General features: G+C 40.0%; 1 protein-coding gene across 7 annotated transcripts in view; it reads right to left on the bottom strand.

Annotated features, from left to right (window-relative positions):
• FAR1 (fatty acyl-CoA reductase 1) overlaps nt 1-17,914 on the bottom strand; it is a 59,778-nt gene extending 41,864 nt beyond the window's left edge. For 4 of the 7 annotated variants that reach the window (XM_026664815.2, XM_026664816.2, XM_026664818.2 and 1 more), the window contains exon 1: nt 17,865-17,914. The gene's annotated coding sequence lies outside the window, so the exon portion shown is untranslated. Of the gene's footprint in view, nt 1-17,830 lie in introns of all 7 variants that reach the window. The other 3 variants (XM_087951003.1, XM_087951004.1, XM_087951005.1) reach the window with 1 other exon arrangement.
• Nucleotides 17,915-19,323: the final 1,409 nt, after the last annotated feature.

Genomic DNA, 19,323 nt, shown 5'->3' with positions numbered 1-19,323 from the left:
TCTAAGCTCTTAACAAAAACATGAATTTTAAACAATGCATGTGTTTGTGATCAGGGAAAGGTCAATCTTAGCTGAGCTCCATTTGAGAGTCTTAATCTGTTATTTCTAGTATGAAGCTTACTTGAATATTCTACTTGTACTATCAAAGAGCTTTGCACTGTATATTTGCAAGAGAAAAGTTGCTGGAATCCTTGCAAAATGCAACTCCTGTTAATTGAGACTAAAAATAGGTCCTCATGTGTCTCATCACTCCCACTTTAATTAATCCCACAAAGGAGTGGGATTTTGTTAAAATCAGTAAGTCTTCTTCCCATTTACATATCAGGCAACTCTTAGTAGAAACTCTAGGTCTATTAAGGAAATTTATGAACTGGGTGAAAATACTTTGTATTCAATTATTATATATCATTTTTGTTTTATATGTAATTATGTTAGTATTTTAATCCCCTCCATTCCTGTTGTGCACTACTGATAAGAGTTGAAGAACCAGGTTATCAGATCATCATGATTTATGTGATTGCCAAGAGTTTAAAACAACTTGATGCCACCTTACCAATTAATCAATCACCATTCATTGTCACACATAAGCATGCAACCACATATAATCAAGAACCTTAATATAGATGTTTAGGTTTACACACATTTATGCACTGGATGAAGGAGATGGTGAGGCTGAGACCGAGGGAAGGGTCAAGCACATCATCAGTCTCAAGTTCCTTTGCACCCACAAAAGATCTAAATCCAGCCTACCTTGATTTCTATTTATTCTTATCTACCTATTTGACCATTAGTAGTTCAGATTGTTGAATGTCAGCATGTAATAAACCTGTGTTCATTTGAACCACCTTGACTCCTGATTTCCTGAGTTTAACATTGCATTAAAGATCTACTAATACATCCAGATCCTTTTCAGATGTGCTCCTGAGCCAGATTTGTACATGCATTTTCTTACCTAAATCCATAACTTTATACTTCTCCCTGATAAATTTCATTCTATTTGTTTCTGCCTGCTGTTTTTAATCTACCTGATTTTTTTCTCCTCTCCTACAAAGTATTGGCCACTCCTTGTAACTCTGTATTATCCGCTACTGAAACAAAATTATCAATACAGACACTAAACTAGTATACAGTACTAGTATGAACCAATATTACATATATCTGATATCCTAGTTCATTAAATAACCCATATACTAGTTCACTGCAAAAGCTCTACAGTCTTTGAGTTACAACCATAATGGAGCCTGCTTATCATGATTGTAACTGGTGACAGGCATAAAATGGGTCAGTCATATGTCTGATTTCATTTTATGACTTTTTTTCTGGATGTTGCTAAGTGAATGCCACGGTTGTTAAGTAAACCCATGGTTTGCTAGGAAGTGTTTTACTGAAAACTGAAAGTAAACACATGGTTTCAACAAAACCATCATAAAACACAGTCACATCACCACAGCTATAAATGTGGCCGTTTGCTGAGTGTCGAGTGTGGTTACACAATTGGGAGAGATAACAATTGCAATTTTAAATCTGGGTTGTAAGTACCCCCCTGTAGATCTGTCAGAACTTTGAATGGTCCATTAAGCAACTTGTCATAAATCAAGGATTACCTATAGTGTAGATCAGGAGTGTCAAATCCGATCGCATTGCAGGCCATATTGTGACGTATCAGGATTGGTTTTACCCTTGTGGGCGTTGCCTGCATGGGCTGTATTTAGCCCGCAAGCTAAATGTTTACATGCCTGGTATATATGAACATAATATTATCAGAATGAATATTGTACATGATTTCAAGGTTTTAAATGAAGCCAGTCAGATATCTGACAAAAAGCTCAAAAACTTCTCTGAAATGGTAATATAATCAGAGTAGATTTCATGCTGTATAATTGTATTTGTCTATTCCATCTAATCTGAAGAAAAGAATGTCAATCCAAAACCCACCAATGGATCTAATATGCTGTTACCATAATTCTGTAATCAAATTATTGCTTTTGATCAGAGATAGGCAAAACACATAATCCAAGCAACTGCTAGCAAAATGTATTGTAGAGGAATGCAAGCATGAATTATGTCTGAAGAGGGTAAGAGAATCTTACCCAAGGTATTAGCCAGTCTGAGAATTTGTGGGGAGATGCTAAAACAAAAGGGATATTTTATTCTAGAGACCTAGTTATATGGTTCTTGAAAAGTTATATTCTACAGTGAGAAACCACCATATAAATTTGCTCTTCAATAAATGTTTTCTGGCTGGCCACCTCTACGCAAGCCATTTGGTGAGTCTCCAAATGTGAGACCAGTTGTATCAAGAATAAAATTGAGTTTATCTTTGGCTTATTAAAACATTTTTGATACATTTCCAACAATTCAGGATTATAGCACACAGCATTATTGTAGTTTGCAGCTTTCACACTACTACTGGTGATTTGTTTATTTACAGTATTTTTATCTTGCTTGTCTGTAAAGCTTTCAAGTTATTCAATAAATTCTGTAGACAAAGACATGGTTTTTATGCAGCCAATCATATCTACGAATAAATCAGAATCTGATTAACTTTTGCATAAATAGTTTAGAAAATTGTTAAAAGAATTCAGACAGTTGATACCATTTTAACTACTGTACATTATTAGCTATTGTTAAATATATAGAACTGGCTGTATTATGCAAATCTTCAACATTTCTATGCTGGTCTCATTTTACTTTTTTGCCTTTAAATAAGCTGATTCCCTAAAATCTAACTATAGAAAGGATTGATTCAAAACTATTTTTTAGATGAAATTCACACTCACATGCCCTTGATTAAAGATTATTTCTGATAAAAATGTATCAATTATTGTAAGTGAGCATTTTGGGGAGATGCCTGGCTATTTGAGAGAAATATTTGATCCCAAAGTGATTTTAAAAAAATCTTTCTGTAAAACACAGAGCAACAGTTCTAGTACTAGAGCCAATATGTTATCTTAATAAAAGATGCAATTGTCTAAAGCTATCTAAACACAATTGTCATATGCACAATAGCTCTCTGTTAGAGCTCATATACCATTTCATCTCTGCTTTGTTGAAATATCAGCTTTACTAGTTCAGTTTTCTTTTCAAATTTGGATTTCTATCTAAGCTGTTTTTTTTTCCAATTAAAGAACTTCAAAGTTTTTCAAAGTGCAACATATTGTCAGAATACAATACGTTTTGCTGTTGTGTTAATGGTGACATTGTGTGCTTGCAACAGATGGTATGATTGATACATCGAATATAGGAAAAATATACCAAACGAATTGACATTTTGGTTAGCAGATTTTTGAGCAAATTGTTCCAAATAATTATCACCCAATGCAGGTCAGCAGTATAATTCAATAATTTTAATACAGCAAAGTTCTAATTAGCTAAAATCAAGTCCTTGCCTCCAAGGTATAACAGCTACAATAGAGGGATTAGACACATTTTATTGCTGCAAGTAACATATTAAGGTCTCATTGCAAAAGAGCAAACCTTATGTCTCCACCTGCAGCTCAGAACTGATAATGTGCCAGTGCAAGCAGTGTGTGATCGGAGGTGCCGTCTCTCTATAAATACTGGTTGGGGGGGGCTGGTGTGCTGGGCTGGTTGGTTGCGCTGCTGCCTCTTGATTGGTTGATGGAGTTGATGTTGGTATAATGGGCTGTGTGATGGCCTTGTGAGTTTTGTTGTGGAGATATCCTGGATCTTGTGCTGCAATCTGCTGGGTCGTTTGTTTTCTAGTGATCTTTTTTCCATTAGCCTCCCGTGTTTTAATGGCTTGGGTAATGGGTTTTGTGATGGCCTTTCAAGTTCTTTTGTTGTGGTATCCTGGGTCCTACGTTGTAATCTCCTGGGTCGTTTGTGCTTTGATCTCTTTTCCATTAGCCTCCTGTGTTGTAATGGCTTGGGTAATGGGTTGTGTGATGACTTTGTGAGACTTATTGCTGTGGTATCCTGGGTCTCATGCTGTGATTTCCTGGGTCGTTTGCTGTGTTGCAACTTCTTGAGTTCTTGTGGTGTAATTTCCTGAATTTTCTGATGTGATATCCTGAGCGGGTGGCTGTGATGTAGCATTCTGGGTTTTGGTCTGGCTTCGAGTTTGGGGTCTAGGTCTGTGTTCTTGGCGTGTGTCAGCTTGTTTAGTTTTGGGGTCGGGGGTGCGACAGCTGGCAAAACAGCCGTGGTCTGGTTTCTGGACAGTGGTTTCCTTCGTTTATAGGATGGGTTTGGGCCTGGGTCTGATGAGGGGGATTGGTGGTGGTGTCCCATGTAGTTTTGGGTCTGGTGTTGGTTTTCGTGGCTGGGACTCGTTTGTTGGTGAGGGCTAGTTTCCAGATGTCTGGTAGGCGGGAGGTATCATCCCGTTTATTCATGTTATAGGGGTGTTTCTCTATTTCGATGCCTTCCCTGATTATTCTCTTGCTGGAGTGTTCAGTGTTGGATATTAATTTGGTTCCTTTGAAATTAATTTCATGTCCTGTGGTTTTAAGGTGCTGGAAGAGGGGGGAAGTGTTTTCTTCTTTTCTGACTGCGTTTTTGTGTTCTGCAATGCGTGCATTTATTCTCCTGTTGGTTTGTCCAATGTACGTGGCTGGGAAATTGTTGCATGGTATTTCATAAACTCCTTAGTATTCTAGCTGGATCTTGTCTTTGGGGTTTCTTAGGATGTTGGCTATTTTTTGGTCAGTGCCAAAGGCTGTCCTGATATTGTCTTTGTGGAGAATTTTGCTGATTTTGTCTGTGGTGCCTTTGATGTAGGGGAGGAGTGTGATACCGTTGTCTTGTTCTGTGTCTTGGTTTTTTGGTAATTGTGTTTCTTTGGAATCCGTTGGAAATTAATACGTTAGTGAGGGTGTGTAGTTCTGTTCTCAGGTGGTCTTTGTCAGCTAGGCGTTTGGTCCTGGAGATGAGAGTCTTGGCTACGGAGTTGATCTGTGCAGGGTGGTGATGGGATTGTGCATTTAGGTAGTGGTTGATGTGTGTTTTTTTCCGGTAGTTGCACCCCCCGACCCCAAAACTAAACAAGCTGACACACGCCAAGAACACAGACCCAGACCCCAAACTCGAAGCTGGACCAAAACCCAGAATGCTACATCACAGCCACCCACTCAGGATATCACATCAGAAAACTCAGGTAATTACACCACAAGAACTCAAGAAGTTGCAACACAGCAAATGACCCAGGAAATCACAGCACAAGACCCAGGATACCACAACAAAAGAACTCGAAAGGCCATCACACAACCCTTTACCCAAGCCATTAAAACACGGGAGACTAATGGAAAAAAGATCACTACAAAACAAACGACCCAGGAGATTACAGCACAAGATCCAGGATATCTCCACAACAAAACTCACAAGGCCATCACACATTATACCAACATCAACTCCATCAACCAATCAAGAGGCAGCAGCGCAGCCAACCAGCCCAGCACACCAGCCCCCCAACCAGTATTTATAGAGAGACGGTAGCTCCGATCACACACTGCTTGCACTTGCACAAAGCCGAAAGCACCAGCCTGAGGATGGCGAGTGGGACCTCGCCAAAATGTCGCCAAGATACTCTTAATCTTACACGGGAAAAGACCCGAACACACCTAGACCTACATACCTGTACCTGTGAAAATCTACATATATGTATGTATGTATGTATATGTAATTACGCATTCCTAAGGTATTTCCCAACAAGTTTTAAACTAAATGCCAATATATATTCCATGTGGTATCCCCCTTATAGAATCCCTAACCCTTGTCTCTGAATTTTTCGGCTTTATTATTTCTTTTAATTTCATCCAACTTTCCCTTTTCTAAATTTCCCTGATCTTCCTTCTTTCCTTCTAACATTTCACCCATCTTCTCCCCTCCCCCTTTCCTGTTCTCTTTTTTGAAGTTTCTTCTTCTATACCGTATTTGCCGGCGTATAAGATGACTTTTTTGCCCTGAAAAAGATGCCTCCAATTGGGGGGGTCGTCTTATATGCCGGGTCGTCTTATACGCCGGCAAATAGTAATTGGGAAGCACTGCGGCTGCCGCGGCTGAGGCACTTTGCGCACCGTGGAAACAAATCCCGTGAAGCCGAAAGGAGCAGCCAGCCTTCTCCCAGCTCCCAAGGAAAGCGAGGCTCGCACCGCCCGAGCTCCGCTGAGGTATCCGGCTGGGGCTGTCAGGAGTTGTTACCGCTGGCACGGCTCCGCACGGCTCAGTCCGCGTTGCCTCGGGAAGGAAAGGCAAAACCAGGAGCTGCTGCTGCCATTGCAAAGCGCCGCCGCGGCTCTTCCTTTTTGCCTTTCCCTTCCCGAGGCAACGTGGACTGGAGCCGCGCCAGCGTAACAACTCCTAACAGCCCCAGCCGGATACCTCAGCGGAGCCCGGCGATGCGAGCCTCGTTTCCTTGGGAGCTGGGAGAAGGCTGGCTGCTCCTTTCAGCTCACGGGATTCGCTTCCACGGTAGACAAAAGTGCCTCAAAAAAAAAAAAAAGTGCAAAAGTGGAAGGCGTGCGGAAGAGGGGCGAGTATATAACAAACTATATTTTGAGTGGAAATGTTGGGGGTCGTCTTATACGCCGGGTCGTCTTATACCGGCATATACGGTAATTTTTTCTTCTTTTGTTTAATCCTGGGAGCGTTTTCTCTTTTATTTATTGACTCTGTCATCAATGTCATCCTTTAGTGTCTTTTGGCAGTGTTTTTTGTTATCCATGTCTATCTGAGCCTCTTTCTTCTTCCTTTAACTCCGCCTCACTGGAATTTCTTTGTTCTTCTGCTATCGCCATTATTTTCTTTTCCAATAATTCCCTTCTTTCTTTCAGCATTCCTCTTATAGTTTGTAATTCCAACTAATAATATTTGCTTATTTCTTCCATTTTTTATAATCAGTTAAGTTATTAATATTCAAAGTATTTTATTGAAATCCTTGCCCAAAGTCTTTTATCTTTATTTCTCTTGTTAATCCTTCTGTCTCTTTCACAATCAATGCCCAACGGGAAATTGCATTTGTATATCCTCTTAGTAGAGTTTCTCCCTCTTTTTTAAAAAAAATTTCCAGGGTTCTTATTATTTTACCTTTTGTTTCATAACAGTTATGAGCCCAATAATTTTCCATAAGATTTTGTAGGAAAAAAAGTATTTGACCATTAGATGGCGCTCTGTATCACTTTCCACTTTTCAAAGTTCTTTTCTCTTTTAATCATGTTAAACATTAATTTCCAACCATTTCCACGATTAATTTTCTTAATAAAAACCAATTCCAGGTAAGTCCAGCATTTTATCCAATGCCTAATTAATGCCAATTTATATTATTCAAAATTTAGTCTCTAATTTCATTGTAACTTTTTATACTCCAATTTTGTTCAACTTGTATTTTCCTCTTATTTTCTGTTCGCCACTGTGATACTCTTGAGCGAGGGCACTTTCTTTCTACTTCTCGGAGTTCTTAACAAAACATTCAGTATCTGGTTACACATTGCTCACCACTTCACTGCTCCAGCACAAAACTTAGGGTCCCAGCAGCTTTCCGTCTTCAGGACAGCCATTTTAGACTGCCGTTTCTCCCTGTCTTCCAAGGGAGTAATACCTAGCTAGGGAGGGGAGATGTGGTCCCCCTCGATCCAGCTGGCGGTCTCCCCCTCTTCGTCCACCACTCCAAGGTGGGTCAGATGACTCCGGTCCTGTAGGGACCCTTCCGACAAGGTAAACACGGATCAAAGCCATGCACGATCGCGGTATCTGATCCGTTGTCAATGGAACCACCACCGGAAGTCTAGAACTGGTTGTTATGATTCTGTGCATTTCGGTGACCAGCAAATCGCGCCACTGGCTGCTCCCGCCCTTCCCTGCCCACTCACTCCTTACCTGGTATGCGTACTATCCAACCTGCCTGCATTGTGCCTTCGCAGCTTTTGGTAAGTTGTTATTTTTCCTTTTTTTCCCCAACCATCAGCTCTTCTGACTATCAGCTGTGCCAGGATGTTTAGATTAGCTAGAAAGCAGGAAATCGTTGAATTTCTTGTTTTCTAGCTAATCTAAAAGAAGAGCTGAACCTTCCCTAGGACTGAAGCTTCTATTTTTCAGTGCAGACTCAGGTAGCAGATTACAGAAAGGTAGATCTCTGAGTGAATCTGTGATTTTGTGAGCAACTCAATCTGCCTGCCTGCTTTGCTTGATTTTGGGTAAAAGTTGCTCTTTTTTAATAAAATATTAAATATTTACATAAATATTTACAACATTTACATACAAGCCATGTCCACCCAGTCATGTGAGCACCAAGCCACACCCAGTCAGCAAGCCATGCCCACCCAGTCACATGACCACCAAGCCACACCCAAAATTAGGCCATGCCCACAGAACCAGTTGTTAAGAAATTTGAATCCCACCCCTATATTAACATATTTAATAGATACACCTTCATCTTGCATGGCAACTGCCCAAATATATATAAAAGGGGGAAAGGTTAAGTGAAGATTTAGGTTCATTTTAATACTCTTTAAAATAAGATGTTTAGTATAGATTTTGTGCAAAGTTAATATTTTAATCAAAGTATACCACACTTCTAAGCATCTTCATGTGGGGGAGGGATATCCCTTGGCACATTTATGTAAACAATATACAAATAGTTTCTTTAGAAATGGCCATTGCAAATAAAATATACTAGCTACTTTATTAGCCTGGCAACAATTGTTATGATGCACCAAGAATTGTTATAGGCTGGTTTGCCTTGTTTGGTAAAGTTGTAATAACATGGCTCTACGCTCTTGTTGGGGCATGCAGATGAATATGCAGCCATGGACTGGGTTGCAACCCAACCTGGAAAGTCCTCCCCCTGCATCTTAATTCTTAACATCTCTTACTGTTTTTAAATTTTCAATGTTATACACTTTTTAAAACGTTTTAAAATATTTTGTTTTTAATTGAATTGTATTTTAATGGAATTGTAGACAATAAACTGGACTATACAGCACAGAAAACAACAAAGCAAAACAGAAAGACTCTCCCCAAATCCTTTTTTAAAATGGTAGATGAAATAAACTTAAGATACATGGAGAGAAAGAAATGCTAAAGCTAAACAATACACCTTCTACTCAAATAGACATTTATCATGGTCCAGAATAGATATGATATGGATGTCATCAGAATTTTTAACTAATATTCAAGAAATAAATATTGAAACAAGTACTTGGGCAGATCACAATCCAATGACAATTAAATGGAAAGGACAAAGAAGAAGATCTAGATCAGTGGTCCCCAACCTTTTTTGTACCAGGGACCAGTTTCACGCAGAAACACTTTTTCAAGGACCGGGAGGGGGGAGGGGGGGAAGGAGTCCGAGTTTGGTGGTTTGCTTGCAGACGTTTCATTACCTGATGTTGTTACCTAGTTGGGTAATAAAACGTCTGCCAGCAAACCACCAAGTTCAGGGAGCGCCAATGCCTCCTCATTGCAACCCTGAGCGACAGATATTCTCTTCTATTGGGACATTTAAAACGGAGGGTTTCAGCTGCAGATTCAGGAACTGCGCCGGGCTGAGGAGCGCCTTCAAAACTGAGCGCTGGGCGGCGGCGGCCCACGGCTGTCTCCGCGGCTCAGGACAAGTCCCTGCAGGATGGCTGAGAAGCCCCGCCTCTCGGCCCTGCCTCCCTCAGCCTCATCCCTCGGGTGTCTCCCTCCCTCCCTCCCTCAGCCTCATCCCTCAGGTGTCTGCCTCGTTCCTCTCTCAGTCGCTCTCTCGCTCTTCCACCAGCCCAGGAAGAAACTGCTTCAAAGAAGCCGGCAGGGTGGCTTTTCCTGTCAGCGCAGCTCCCCGAAGCACCCGTTCACCCCCACCCGCCGCCAGCAGTTCAATCCAGTGCTCCGTTCTGCCTGCCTGCCTGCCTGCCTTCGTTTCTGGTTGTTTGAGCAGCTTCGGCTGAGAAAAGAGGCAAATAGTTATTATTCTCAGCCGAAGCTGCTCCGAAACAACCAGAAACGAAGGCAGGCAGGCAGGCAGAACGGAGCACTGGATTGAACCTGGATTGATTGGCGGCAGGGTGGGGGTGAACGGGCGCTTCGGGGGAGCTGCGCCGACAGGAAAAGCCACCCTGCCGGCTTCTTTGATGCAGTTTCTTCCTGGGCTGGTGGAGGAGCAAGAGAGCGACTGAGAGAGGAACGAGGCGGAAGGAAACCGAAGCCACTGAGCCGGAGAGCAGGACAGACTTTGGTTGCTTCCTCCCTCCCCTTCTTTCATTTGTGTCCTTGATCCCTGATCCCAGCAGCATTCACCGAAGGCGAAGAAAGCCGCCATTTTTATTTTATTTTTTATTTTCTTTGCGGCCCGGTGCAAAGTGATCCACGGACCGGTACCGGTCCGCGGCCCGGTGGCTGGGGACCCCTGATCTAGATGGATGTTAAATAATACTATATTAAAGTTGCCATGCAAGATGAAGGTGTATCTATTAAATATGTTAATATAGGGGTGGGATTCAAATTTCTTAACAACTGGTTCTGTGGGCATGGCCTAATTTTGGGTGGTCTCTGTGGTTAAACTGGGAGAAGATTAAAAGACAATGTTATTTGAAAATTCCAGTCTGGCTATCGACTATTGAAGCATTTTCTTATCCTATAATATATAAAAAGGAACAAACAGTTAGATATGGTGAAATGTTGAATGAAAAGGGTGAACTTAAATCTATACAAAAATTAGAGGAACAAGGTATAAAGATGAATTGGTTTTCATATGCGCAAATACATTCAAGGTATGATAAAGATTCTAAAACAGAAGGTTTCTATGATAAATTGACTGATTTAGATAAGATTTTGACAGGTACTGATGAAAAGGTGATTAAAAAATTGTATGGATATTTATTAGAAATTAAACTAGAAGAAGAACAAGTTAAAGAAACAATGATTGCTTGGGGGAAGAATTTTGGATATGCGATTGATCTAGAGAAATGGCAAAAATTGTGGTCTCAAAATTATAAAATGACAATGTCAACAGCATATAAAGAAAATTTGTATAAGGTGTACAGGTGGCATTTTGTACAGGTGGCATTTCCCCCCGACAATAGCAAGAATGTTCAAGAATAAATCTGAAAAATGTTGGAAATGTCATCAGACACCTGGCTCATATTACCATATGTGGTGGACTTGTGCGGATGCTAAAAAATATTGGACTAAAATCCACACGTGGTTGGAAAAAATGACAAAAAAACATATAGATTTGAAACCAGAGATATTTTTATTAGGAATTTTACCTGAAATATATAGTAAAGAATTGAAATACCTGATTGTAAATGTATTAACAGTGGCTAGGATTGTATTTGCTAAAAACTGGAAAAATGAGAAAAAACCATCACAGGAGGAAATCATTAAGAAAATATTGGAATGTGCTGAAATGAGTAGATTGACATTTGAAATCAGAGAACAAGATGATAAACAATTTTATAAAATTTGGGATGTATTCTATCAATGGTTAAACAATAAAACATAGTAATGAAATATGTAGATTCTTAGAAAATAATAAATATATAAAGATGTACTCTTTCCCTATTATATCTACAAAATGATTGGATAGATTTGAGATGATAATATGAACTGTCATAAAACAAATTAAGTAAAATATGATGACTTCGTAAAACATGAATGAATAAAAGTATAGTCAAATGATTAATAATATTAATGTATTTAATACTTGACAATATGAGTATATAATGTAATTGTAATTGAAGACTACGAAATGGAAGCACAAAACAATTTGTAAACCAACCAGCACACTGTATGTATATATATGGAAGATGGTTTGGTGTTTTTATGTTTTGCTTGTTTTTGTTTGTTTTAAAAACCAATAAAAAATTTTTAAAAAATTATTCTTTACTTCCCAGAGTCCATCTGTGAGAGAGATGGGCGGTTCTTAAATGTGACAATATTAAATGCATTCTCAGGAATTTTCATCTATAAAGCTGTGCAGTAAATGGACTGAAGCAGGCAAACACGCTTTAAATCCATTGCCTGTACCTTTTAGTAATATATTTAAAGAAATCCATGGTATGGTAGCTACCATGTATGCTCAGGAATGTTTCTTGTCTCAGATTGAAATACTCTGCAGTTCTACTCATATACATGATGATGGGTCTAATTATTCTAGTACATATTATTTTTGGTCGTTTCAGATAGAAAAACTGAGATGGTGCAATAATCTCCTAGCACTACCAATAATTCTTATTCTACATCTTTCCATTTGTCACAGAATTGACAAATTTAGTTAAAGGATCACCTAACCCAAGGATAATTATATTCCAGATATCCTGGAAATGATTCCTACTATTTTGGACAATGAAAACTGCAACACAAATTATCTCAAGGGAATCAAGACATTTATACATCTGACACAGATTGTTTTTTAATAAGGCAGCAAATCTTTAACATCTCTTTTTAGAGGTATTCCACACTCCTTATATAAGAGAGTATACAAATAGTCCTCACTTCATGAGGACTATTATCTCTTTTAGTGTACTGCATCTTGCTGTCAAATGTATCCCCAAGTACTTAATATTCGTAACCTGAATTTTCAATAGGTCTGCCAGTTCTTCCTTTTGTCTTGATAGCATATTCTTTGTCAAGATCTTTGTCTTATGTTTATGTATTTTCAAACCAGCCACCTTTCCATATGTCTCTATCTTTTCTATCAATTTTGATGCTGTTTCTAGTGGGTCTTCTAAAATGAAAACCAGATCATCTGTGAATGCTTGCAGCTTAAATTCTTCCTTTTTAATTTTCATCCTTTTTATATTCTTTTCTTTAATATTTCTGTTTAGCACTTCCAAGGTTAATACAAACAACAGAGGTGATAGTGGGCACCCTTGTCTTGTTCCTTTTCTTATATCGATAGAGTCTGTCAGTTCTCTCTCCATCATTACCTTTTCCGTTTGCTTATGATATATAGCTTCTATTGCTTGAATCATTTTTTTAGCAAAGCCCATCTGTTCCAGCTGTAATAACATAAATCACCAATTCACGTTATCAAATGCCTTCTGTGCATCTAGAAATATCAAAGCCATTTGTTTTTCAGGATGTGCCTCATAGTATTCCAAGGTGTCCAAGATTACTCTCATATTGTTTTTAATTTGTCTCTTTGGCAGAAATCCATTTTGATCAGGATGAATAAAATTGTTTAAGTATTTTTTAAGTCTTTCTGCCAATATTGAAGCAAAAATTTTATAATCTGCATTTAGTAGAGAAATGGGTCTATAGTTCTTAATTTGTAATGGATCGGCCTCCTCTTTTGGAATAAGTGTAATATAGGCTTCTGACCATGATTTAGGTATCTTCTTCTTCAACATAACTTCATTCATAACTTCTAGCAATGGAAGGTTCAATGATTCTTGTAATGTTTTATAAAATTCTGCCGGAATTCCGTCTGGGCCTGGTGCTTTTCCATTATTTTGCTTCTTAAGTGCTTCAGTTAACTCCATCATCATTATATTGCTTTCTAACATTGTTTCAATCTCTTTAGGTGTCTGGGCTAAATTAGCATTCTGTAAATACTGTTTAACTCTTTCCTCATCAATATTCTCTTGCGTGTATAGTTTCCCATAATAATCTCGTATGATTTCCTTCTTCTTTTTATTACCATAGCAAACTTGGCCTTGGTCATCTATTAATTGCAATATTTTCCTTGATTCTTTCTCCTTTCTCAATTTATATGCTAACTATCTACCTGGTTTATTTGCATCTTCAAAGTAGTTCTGTTTAGCACCTCTGATTTTCTGTGCTAATTCTTCTTTTTCTATTAAACCCATTTTATGTTTAATTATATCCATTTTTAACTTAATGTCCTTTTTCTGTGGCATTTTCTGTAGCTCTTTTTCAAGTCCTTTATACTCATCCTCTAATGCCTTGGAGGCTAGTCTTTTCATGGTATTTCTTTTCCTTGTATAGTCTATTATCAAGCCTCTGGCATATGCCTTCATGGTATCCTATATGTTCGGGATTGATGTATCTTCTTTTTTGTTCTCCTGAGAGCCGTTCGGATCATCCAAAGTGTGGGAGGTGCTTCAGTGTACGTCGCTGATGGCTGAGCTCAATCACTGAGGAACGCTCCGCCCTCCATCACGTGGCTCTCTTGCGTTCCCCAGTTTGCGCTCAGCCGTCGTCAAGTTAGGCTGTGCATTCCTACTCTTTGGCCGATCCAAGACTTCTCTCAGGTTTGAATACTTTTTATAGAAAAACGAGTATTTTCCTTAGCCTTCTGGCGCAGGACAGAGGATTTAAGGGGAGCAAAATTAGGATGGTGCTTAAAAAAACCAACTTACTAAACAGTCCTCATATTAACAACCTTTGTAGTATCTATTTCACTTGCTCAATCATGCGTACCAAGATGTTTTCAAAGAAAAAGAGAAAAAACCAAGTTCACTTAAACAAAGTAGTAAGAAGCAAAAGATCACATAATTTTCATTTCGCAAACACTTTGCTTAACAACCAAGTTGCTAGTCTCAATTGTCGTCCTAAATGAAGATTACCTGTATTACCATTAGTGGTAGTCTTTTTTCTCATTAAGCAGCCCATAATTGCAAAAATTATGTTGATATTCAAAGAGATCTGAGAATTATCAAAATTATTTTTATCTACTGCTTCTTTGATTAATCAATACATTTATTATATAAACTGTCAAATGTGAGCAAAAGTATGCCATTAGGTTTATTTTTAAACTTCTCACAATTATATTCTATTAGAGGAATCATCAGCAGTCATACTATTACAACACTTTGGGGCAGACCCCAGATCCTTGAACTGTATGCCATATAATTTTGGCTTAGGCCAGCATTAGTTGGGAATTTGCCAAACATTTTGGAAAGCCACAGCCCAAAATACATGAACGGGTTGATTTCTGGTATACACACCTGTAAAACCACTACAGGGAAATAAATCAATATTACTTTCCTAAATATATTAGAACATTTAGAATTATATGCTGGGATGAAAACCAGAGCAGAATTAAATTACTTGTCTTAGAAGTGAATCTTAACAGTCAATAATTAATTCATAGTTGATATCCAGCAGTAACTCGGTTTTATTTTTAGAAAACAGTAAGATGTAATAGTGCGCCTATTCACTGTTGATACAAAAATCTGTTTACAATAATTAGTAAACTTGCAACACTAAAAGCAAGTACACAAGTATATATTGTATTAATGTGTGTATTTGAGAAGATTGCTAAAATATATTAATGGAAAAATGTGAAGTGCAATGCCTTTTCTTTGACATATGAAATCTATCAAGCAAGGTTAGGAGTTCTGAGTGTCCCAAAAATAATAAGGAAGTCGTTACAATTACTTTCCCAATGCATTTATTTGGATGAAAAAATATTAGTGTAGCTATTTTGTATTAACTATTTAAAAAAAATCAGAAATGATCTACTGAATCAAAAGTGCTTTAAACCCCAAAGAACCTCTTCTAATAAAGCTAGGATCTAACCCAGTGGTGGCTAATCTTTTCGGCACTGAGTGCCAAAACGGGAGCGTGCATGCGCACCGGAAACCAGAAGAACAGCTCCCTGATGCATGTGGGCCGAAAACTGGAAGCTTAAGTGTCCCAGTGCACGCACCAGCCACCTAGTCTGGTTTCCAAAACGAAGACCAGCTGGCTGGCACACACATATGCTCCGGGGAGTTGTTCTTCTGGTTTCTGGTGCTCCCACTTGTGTAACCAACTGGCATGTGCACGCCAGAACCCAAAAGAGCAACTGGATGGCTGGCATGCTGAGAGAGATGGCTCCGTGTGCCACTTCTGGCATGCGGGACATAGGTTCACCATCACGGATCTAACCCCTTATAACTAAGTATGCAAGTTCATTGTAAAATATTAGTGAAAGTACTAAGCAACTATATCCAGTTAATTCAAACCAAAAATTATCTTAAATTAAATCCCAATTCTTGACCATCATCTCATGATATTATCAAAAGAAATCCCAGTGTTCAATTACTAAAATATAGTATAAACTACAATTAAAATTAGAAAACACATACCACAAAGACAGAGATAAGGGGGAGAAAACTAATGAATGCAAGCCAAATTTGGACCTGGACCTACAAATAATACGTGAAAGCACTCTCTTTCCAGAGTTTCTTTTTACCAATGCTCAGCTACTTTAGTAACTCAACAGTATTTCATTTCATTTTAACTTTAAGTTTTCTATATTACTACAGAGTAAAAGGAAACCTTTTCTCTCCTTCATAATTAAAAAATCATAGTTTTATTTAGTCAATAATTTTCTTTTATCAGATTTTTTTTACAATGTCTTCTGTTTTTTTCATATTCATTCCGACAGGGTCCTTCTTTCTTGCATAACATACATTGACTGTATCTGCAAAGTCTACTTGCTAAGCAAAGCATCGGCAATCTTTAATGCTTTCTTTTTGGTATGAAAACCATACTCTTATTTTAACAAACTGATGACTCATAGCATATTAAATAATTTCAAAAGATTTGGGCTAACTACAAAAAGAAAAAAGAAAACCCACCCCAAACTAAATTTTTAGTAGAAGCACATACTTTATTTTTCAAAGTATTTCCTTTCTAAAAGACCTTAGCTTACGAAATTAGTAGCATCTTTGTTTCTGACTTAACAGATACATCATCCCACAACTTTTTTTATTTTCACAATTGTTAATCATCACTGAAACTCTATGGCAAAGACAGTAAACAGCCTAGAACAAGTTTAGAGTTGCTTTGTACACCTGAGAGCACTGTGTACTGGATCTGGCTCCACCCGCAGGAAACAAGAAAGATGAGGATGATGAAACAAGGTTCATTATAAGAATATGACATTATCTGCAAACGTGAAACAAAAGCTTCTGAAAAGGGGGATATCTGAAAATTTATGCTGGCAGAAGAAAAAAAGGCCTCCAAGTTGACAAAGAAGGCCTCCAAGTTATACAATTCTCCTACTAGCAATATCCTATACCCAGCCTCTTCCTTCTTATACACTTTTTTTCAAGGCAACTTGCTCAACCAAAAGGCACTTTTTTCCCCTCCACTTCTGTCCTCATTCTTATCCTTGCTAAGAGGAAGAAATATAACGGTCTGATGGGGGAGGTTGTCTCTCATCCACACATAAATACTTCGGAGCCATTTTATTTTTAAATAATTTATAGTCAAACCTTATTACCCAAAAGAGCTACCTCCACGGGAATATGTATATATACACAACAAAGTAACAAAATTAACCCCCGCCCGCCCTACAGGGGGCGAAAAATACAACCAATTTAAAGGACGGCGGAGAAAGCGAATTTTTTTTTAAAAAAAAAAACCTGCCCTTCTCAAGACGCAAAGGCTGCTGCTTGTGCAGGAAATAAAGAGGGAAAGCCACCATGGAAAGTAAAGGGAGGGGGCGGGGGAAGTACACAGTTTTCGGGCTATTACTTCTCCCAACCTTTTCCGAGCCCCTCTGCCCGAGAGGAGACCGCCAGCTCCTCACCTTCCACCCCGGACGCGCTCTCCTTCTTCATGCCCCGTAAAGAGGAAAGGAGGGCGGGCCAGCAGGTCCCACCAGCCCTCGAGAAACCCGCTCGCATTCAATGTTCCCCTTCTCGAGACAACCCGCCCCCCCCCCCCCACCTCACGCCCCACTCGTGAGTGTGGAGCACCGGCGTTTAGGCCGGAAGCGCTGCGTTCTCCCTTCAACCGTCGGCTCACGACTGGGGCTCCGCAGCCTGCCCTTCCCGCCGCCGCCGCCCCCTCGCCAGCATGACGGAGAGCGGCGGCGGCGGCGGCGGCGGCAGATTCCGCTAAGTCTCGCCAGCTGCCGCCGCCGCCTCTCCTCGCTATCGACTCCCCCTTCTGTATCCTTATCTGTGCCCGAAATAGCGAACCCCACCCGCTCAGGCACCGCCGCCAAGGAAGCCGCTTACCCGAAGGCTTTACTTATCGCCTCTACCGGCGCCGCTGCAACTGCCGCTCTATCCTACAGCAGTGCTGGGGAATAAAAAAAAGGGTTCGGCGGGAGGCCCGCCCTCGCATAAGCATTACAGCAGGGCCATAGGTGGCCGTCTACGCCACTCTTAGGCGCGCCGACTGCCGAGCTCGTTGATTGGGCCAGGGACCCGTAGATCCATTTATGGGGGTGGGTGGACCTCGCTTGACTCCAGTTGCAGAGCGTGGTTCACCAATAGAGGGAGAAGGAGCAAAAGAGAACGGCGCGCTCTGCTGCGCCTGCCTCGCCTCGCCGTTATCTTAGCGCCGCTCTTGCCTATTGCATTAATAGTCCTTGGCCAATAAAAACCAGCGAGGTTTCGCCCCGGCCTCGGCGTTCCGTTCCGCCGCATTAATGTTTTCCGCTGAGCTCTATTTTCGATGGATTGTTTTTGATCGGGTTTTCCGCTCTCCTGACTCCCGTGTTTTGTTTTGTTTTTAAAAAGAAAAGTCAAAAACTGGGTTCTTTCGCAGGAACGAGTTGCGGGTGGGTGGGTTGTGAGCACAGAAGGCTCCCGGGTGTGGATTGTTCCGTGTGCCGTGAAACTGCAAGCCAGCAGCTGGGTTACTTTTCAGGACCTGTACACTGGACTCCTTGCTTTTTTTGTTTTTACTTCGTGGGGGTTTGCATGGGCTGGGAGGTAGACAGTTCAAGTCTTAATAAGAGAGTTGGAAGGGACCTTGGAGGTCTTCTAGTCCAATCCCCTGCTTTGGCAGGAAACCCTACACCACTTCAGACGAGTGGTTATCCAGCATCTTTTTAAAAACTTCCAGTGTTGGAGCATTCACAACTTCTTGTGAATCTTGGTGGAGAATTCACAAGGGCCAAGTTGCCAGGGTTCTTTTTTTAATATATGATTTAAGTTTAATTGGGCAAAACGGTGCTTATTAAGGTTACAGTTTTGTTGACATTTCCAATAACCCTTGACAGGTTCCCCAAAGTCTTGTCAGTAATTAATTTTGTATTTATTTATTTTGTCATTGTGTGTGTAGTGTATATTGGAGGTGGTGACCCTTTGAGAGCTGTATGCAAGGAAATTTCATTTTAATGTATGCCAATTAGTGTACATTTAAAGTGATAATCAAGTTGTTCTAAGTCTAAAAGTCGGTGCCAAGCTGACAGAAGTATAAATTCATTTGTGATTGATAATGTTTCTAGCAGCTTCACAAAAGCAAAGTGTATGCTTGGGGGGACTGGCAGGGAGCAATGGAGAAGCCAGAAGGGAAGATCACAGGTTGCTCAGTTAAGTCTCCTCCCACCTTTGCAATGTCCCCAACCTTTCATGTTATGCTGGAGACTCTTACAACCCAAGCAATCCCAACTCTTGCAACCCTCTCAATCCATGCTGCACTCCTGCATGCCCTGCCTGATCCACTCTGCATCTCACTTGCTCACCC

Source organism: Notechis scutatus, chromosome 1 (assembly GCF_049901735.1).
Source record: "Notechis scutatus isolate UNSWTSFEM ecotype Mainland chromosome 1, rNotScu1.2, whole genome shotgun sequence".
NCBI lineage: Eukaryota > Metazoa > Chordata > Lepidosauria > Squamata > Elapidae > Notechis > Notechis scutatus.
This window is presented reverse-complemented; position numbering and strand designations above follow the sequence as displayed.